The following is a 6769-nucleotide window of genomic DNA, read 5'->3' as shown; positions in this document are numbered from 1 at the left end:
GCCTGATGCTCATTGTTCTATCATGATTGTCAAGTGAGCTGTGATGGGAAGGCCACATCAAAGCCAGGGAGTGAAGCGTATCATGATTAGTCACATCTGCTGTGGGTTAGCGAGAGTTACCATGGTAAACACGACACATTGCTAAGCCTGGTGTACAAGGAGGATATCTGTTCTGCAGTTCATCTGAACTGGGTTTGATTATGACCTCTGCCACTAACTTACGGACTGAGCTCCTGAGAGAATTAAAGAGAAGATGTGAATTAAATGAGAAGGTGTGTGTAAAATGTTCAGAAGAGTGTGGGATGAGAAAGCAGTTGTGCTTTCCTAGACTGTGAATTCTCAAACCTATCTTATTCATCTTTGTGTTCTGGCATAATGCCTGGCCCATAAGAAGCCGTCCAAAAATATTTGTTGAATTAATGTACGTTGCATAGAGAAACAGCTTAAAGGAATGGATCCAGTGGTTGGTTCTGAAGACTCAGGTCAACAAGTAAGGAAAAATTTGTGTAGTCACTGGGGCTTTCCTGAAGTTGCTCTTTATAAGTTTTCCTCCTATTTTTGTAAACTTAAAACGTTATTATTAAAGTAAAACAAACACACAGAGAAGTGCACAAATCATAAGGGGACACAGCTCTGTGAATTCTCACGTATCATGTAACCATGATCCGCATAAAAACTGAAGCAACACCAGCTCCCCAGAATGCTGGTACTGGCTTCTCCCATTGTCAGCTACTCCCTCCCCCTTATCCTGACTTCTAAGATTATGTATTAATTTTGTTCTATGTTTTGTGAGATTCAACTATGTTGTTGCATAGAGTTGTAATTTGTTCATTTTTATTCCAGTAAATGAGTACACCATAATTCGTTCATCTATTTACCTGATGGATATATTGGTTATTTCCAGTTTTTGGCTATTACAAATAAAATTGCAATGAACATGTGTTTTGGTGCTTTTGAGCTGCATTTCTGTGGGATGTGAGTAAAACCTTGCAGTGAAATTGCCAAGTCACAGGGTATGTTTATGTTTGACGTTAGCAGGTACTACTAAAAAGTTATCCAGAGGAGTCGTACCAATTTACATCCCCCCAGCAGTGTCTGCAAGACCCCACCTCCCTGCATCCTTGTCAACATGTGTCATTGTCAGCCTTTTTAATTTTAGCCATTCTGGTGGAATGTGTAATGTTATTTATTTTGGTTTTAATTAGCATTTCCCTGATGACTAATGCTGATGAGCCTCTTTTCATATATTTACTGGCCCTTTGAATATCCCCTTTAGTGAATTCTCCTCTTATTTTTTTTTTCCTCTTATTTTTTAAGACTGTGCTTTGCAGTTGGAATTTTAATTTTTAATGAATATATGTTATTGATTTTACTTGCTAGAACTTGTCAAATTCTGGCTCCGTAAGTCCAGGACTCTATGGTAAACTTGTTGCTAATTTCTTCTCTTTAAGGAGAAAGATCAGTATTTAGATGTGTATTTTTGATACATTCTCCATTCTCAAGGAGATGTCAGACTTTTGGAATGGCCATCATGTTCTTTCTTTATTCTTCTAAATTTATTTTTATGGGAGTATAGTTGATTTACAATGTTGTCTTGGTTTCTGCTGTACAGCAAAGTGAATCAGTTATACACATACATATACACACTTTTTTTTAGATTCTTTTCCCATATAGGTCATTACAGAGTATTGAGTAGAGTTTCCTGTGCTAAACAGTAGGTTCTTATTAGTTATCTATTTTATATATATGTCATATATGTGTATATGTTGATCCCAATCTCACAATTTATCCCTGCCCCACTTCTTCCCCCTTGGTAACCGTAAGTTTGTTTTCTACACCTGTGACTCTATTTCTGTTTTGTAAATAAGTTCATTTGTACCATTTGTTTTAGATTCCACATATAAGCGATATCATATCCTGTTCTTTCTATCGTGTATTTAAAAAAGTATTTAAAATAAAAAGCAAACATTCTCTTGCTCAGCAAAAACCCAAGTTGGGACCAGTGTTACCATTTGTCTTTTCTAGGCATTGCTCTGTTGGAGAGAATCAAAATGCTCTGCAGGTTTTTAAACACCCAGAAGTGCAGTAGAAACATGCACTGAACAGCCTGCACAGAGGCTCTTTGTCTTGCCTCATCCGAAGTCCCTGGTTCTCATCCAACCCCTGCACCTGGGCTGGGGTCCCTTTGAGCTGACCCCTTGGTTGGACTGTTTGTCCCTGGATGCTGCCTGTTGCCTCACCTTTAGCTTCTGGCTCTGCAGCTGGAAGCCGGTAATGTGCCCCCTGCCACCATCCCTGAGCCCAACTCAGATCCCACAGTGCCGAAGCATTTAGTTCCATCCATGGTCTTTTGGGATTTATTCCCAGAATGTAAGCATGAGTCAGCATCAAAAAAAAATCTATTTTTTCTGGAACTGAAAAATATCCTGTGGACCCTGGATTGTGTGGTGAGCATTCCTAAATGTTTGATTTCCAAAATTCATCATAGTTGATAACCAGGATGGTGATACAAAATCCTGAGAGCTTTATAATGCAGTGTAGTAAAAGCTGCAATTATGAGCATTCATTCAAGCAGTTTTCAGTAGAAGAGGGGGCGGGCTCACCTTGGGCTAATTTGTACATTCAGAAAAATGACTGAGCCTGTGCCGCGCTCCCTGATGAACTGTCATGCGTATATAAATGTTGTGTGGCTTGTGTCTATTAATTCTCGTCTCAGCAACAAATGGGATCTTTGCTCCTGAGTAGTTTTTAATCAGTCCGTGACATCTGCATCTAAATAAATTGGCTTAATCTTGAGAAAAATGATTGCAGTTGGAATGGCTCACAGTTACAAGAATGTCCTTTAATATTCACAGCTCGTTCTTTGAAGGATGCTAGGGACTACACTTTACCCCGACACACAGAAGGTCACATGATGCCGTGATGACGTTGATGGTGACATGGACCTAATGCTTCAGCTAATGACCAGGGGGAGTGACACGTCAGCCCAGGACAGCTGGAGCTCTCAAGGCTCACAGGGAAAAACTCCTGCCTCTTACCAGCCCCTTAGATTTTCCTTGTAAATTAATTAGTTTCCGTAAAATAAATGTGCTTTCTCTTGTGCACTGTCAGCGAAAATAGAATGTGCACAATCTTTCTTCTGAGTTGCTGATTTTACTCGGAGAACAGTTAAGCCTAACGTTTTCTAGATTTCTTTCTTTCTTTTTGTTTTAAAATCAGCATCCTCTTAGTTCATTAGTGTCTTTGAAAAGATTTCTAACAAATATGTGAAGGGACACACTGTCCCTTCGGTAGGAGTACGAGACTTGCCCGGGAAGGACATGAGTCCAAACCCTGGCGCTATTTTTGGAAACGTGTGATAGGAAAGTACTACATGTACCAAATAAAATGAAATGATTTTCTGGGTTTAAAATAGCAATTCTGGGGCTTCTCTGGTAGCGCAGTGGTTGAGAGTCCGCCTGCCGATGCAGGGGACACGGGTTCGTGCCCCGGTCCGGGAGGATCCCACATGCCGCGGAGCGGCTGGGCCCGTGAGCCATGGCCGCTGGGCCTGCGCGTCCGGTCCGGAGCCTGTGCTCCGCGGCGGGAGAGGCCACAGCAGTGAGAGGCCCGCGTACCGCAAAAAAAAAAAAAAAAAAAAAAAAAAAATTGCAATTCGAGTGTCAAATTTATCTTTACTGATAAAATAATTAGAAGTAGATAACAAAACGCTTCATGTACGGGCTATGAGCTAGAAGTCAATCTTTAGCATCACTTCCGTCCCTCTTGAATCACTCTTTGCCCTTATTTAGCTCAATCCTGTCCCCTGTCACTCAGCGCTGCCTGTGAAGGTGGCCCCACTGAAGCATCTATTTCTCTACCTCCATCACAAACACCCCCCTACTGCTCGCCCCGACTTCTCACCCCAGGAAATGGCAACTCCATTCACCCAGCTGTTCAGCACCCACATCTGGGGGTCCTCTTTGACACCTCTCTCTAAATCATACCCCGTGGCCAGTGCATCCGTTGTTGCTTCTACGGCGCCAGTACACCCCAAACTGTCCACTTCTTCCCACCTCCAGCAGCACCCCCTAGTTTAAGCTACTCGCCGTCGCTTCCCCCGTCGGCTCTGCTTGGCAGTCCCTCCATCCGCACTGGAGCCACACCGATCTTCTTAGGCTGCTATTTCAATCGTATAGTTCCCTGGCTTCCCCGCTGGAAGAAAAAAACAAATCCAAGCTCCGTGTCGTGGCCCACCACCCTGGTTTTCTCTAGCTCCCTCTTGAGCGTGTTCCGGCAGCTGGGTTGGGTTTACTTGTTTCATGAACCAGCTCCTACAAATACGGAAGAAACTCCTAACACAGTAGAACAGGTAGTGGCTCCGAGACTGAGTTTATTGCTCTGCAGTGTGTTGGCAATATCTCAGAAGGGGAAAGGCAAAGCTGGATTCTGCAGGGAATCTGAAGTTTGGTTTGAGGCAAGTCTTTCGGTGCAGGGGCTTAACGAGGATTGGGTAAGACTTGTGCTACACCAGCATTTGCATAGGTGGAAACAGCAAGGCGAGTATTTAGAGGCAAAGTTTTAGGGCTTGAACTGTTGGTGGTTTTAATTAAAGAATTGATGGGTCTTTTAGGAAGTTTCTGTAATGGATAATCAAGTTATCTGCCTGGAAAGGCATGTCCTGGAATAGTAAAGTGATGCCAGGGAAGACAAGGGAATAGTGAAGTCTGTAGAGTCTACACTGCAGATTGTAGGACGCATATGTGTGTGGGTAAGACAGTTTCAACTCAGGTCCAAGCTGCGTATGAAGGTGGATGGTCCTGATTCTCACAATACTCAGTCTACAGAAGAGAAAATATACGTCTCTGAAGTATATGAAAAGATGCTCAGCTTGACGCATGATGAGAAATATATTTGAAAACTGAGATACTTTTTTCACCTGTTAGACTTTCAAAGATCAAAAAATTTGATGGAATCTTATGATGGAGAGGAAAACAGAGATTCTTACACATTTCTGGTGGTAATGTCAACTGGTAGAATTTCTATAAGGGGGGCAATCTGACAATATCTATTAAACTTATAAATGCACATTCCTGCTGTGTGGAATAAAAATGATCACTTGTGAGTGTTTATCCAACCAGTCTGCTAATATCCAAAGGAACCAGTGTCCTGTAGAATACATTTTAGGAGGTACTTTTTAACTGGTGATAATTAGTCCTTTGATTTAGATAAAAGTTGCAAATGTTTTTCTCAGTGTTTTTACTTTGCATATGGTGATTTTTGCCGTGTGAAATTTTGTAATTTTATGTTGACAAATGTTTTGATCTTTTTTTCAAATGGCTTCTGGATATGTGTCATACTCCCAAGATCATAAAAATACTCTGCCTTGGTTTCTTCTTTTTTGTCTTATTGTTTTGGGGCTTAATTTTTGGTTACATTTAAATCTTTGGTCTATTTGGAGTTTATTTAGGTGTAACTTGTGAGGTATCTATTCAATACTATTATTTTTCCATGGGGTGACTCAGTTTTTTCAATACTATTTATTGAGCAATTCATCCAGCTCATAGCATATACTGAATTCTCAAAAATATTTAGTTCTATCTCTGGAATCCCTAGTCTGCTTCATAAATTTTTCCATGCATTCAAAGGACCACACTTTTAAAATTATTGTAATTTTGTTTTAGGTTTTGTTAGTCAAGTTAATCTCACCTTGTTGCCTTCTTGTTCAGAAGTTTCCTGGCTCTCCTAGACTGTTTATTTTTCCTGTGAACTTTAAAAACAGCTTGTCTAATTCCATTGTCTAAAATCTCATTGGTGAACTTTAATTTATCGTGTTAAATTTACAGATTAGTTTAGGGGCATTTCTATTTTATGATGTTAAGTCTTCCTATCCAAGTGCATGATATGCCTTTATATTTGTTCAAGTCTATTTCGTGTTCTTCAGTAATACTTTAAAGTTTTCTTCAACAGGTATTTCACATTTTTGTTATGTTTATTACTAGGTTTTTTTTGTTTGTTTCTAATGTAAATGTGAATTCCCCATTTCTATATCTATTAGGTGCTTGTCATTTGTAGATATGAAGGTTTTTGATTCTATATATTTATTTTGTACCCGGACATTATATGGAATTCTCTTATTGTTTGTAATATAATTCGAGTTGGGTTCTCTAGGCATGTAACCATATTGTCTGCATAGAATGATAGCTCTACCTCCTTTCCAATTTTATATCTCTAACACTTGCTTGGCCTAATACCGCAAGAAGAATATCAAATGATAATGGTGATGGTGTGTATTGTTTCATTTTCATCTTTAATGAGGTCACATCTAGTAATCCTTCATTAATCATGGTGCTGACTTTCGGGTGGAGATAGATACATTGTATTATAAGAAAGTACCCATTTTTTCTCATTTTATTAAGAGTTTTAGCAGGAATTTATGTTGAATTTTATCAAATGCCTTTTCAGCATTTATGAAGATCATAGGATTTTTCCTTCTTAAATCTATTAATATAGGTGAATAGATGTTATGATATGTAATCATGCTTTTATTTGGGGAATAAACCCTACATGGTCACTATATATTAATTTTTTTTTTTTAAAGATGTTGGGGGTAGGAGTTTATTAATTAATTTATTTACTTTTGCTGTGTTGGGTCTTCGTTTCTGTGCGAGGGCTTTCTCTAGTTGTGGCAAGCGGGGGCCACTCTTCTTCGCGGTGCGCGGGCCTCTCACTATCGCGGCCTCTCTTGTTGCGGAGCACAGGCTCCGGACGCGCAGGCTCAGCGGCCATG

The sequence above is a fragment of the Physeter macrocephalus genome, chromosome 2 (genome assembly GCF_002837175.3).
Source record: "Physeter macrocephalus isolate SW-GA chromosome 2, ASM283717v5, whole genome shotgun sequence".
NCBI lineage: Eukaryota > Metazoa > Chordata > Mammalia > Artiodactyla > Physeteridae > Physeter > Physeter macrocephalus.
Note: the sequence above shows the minus strand (reverse complement) of the source record.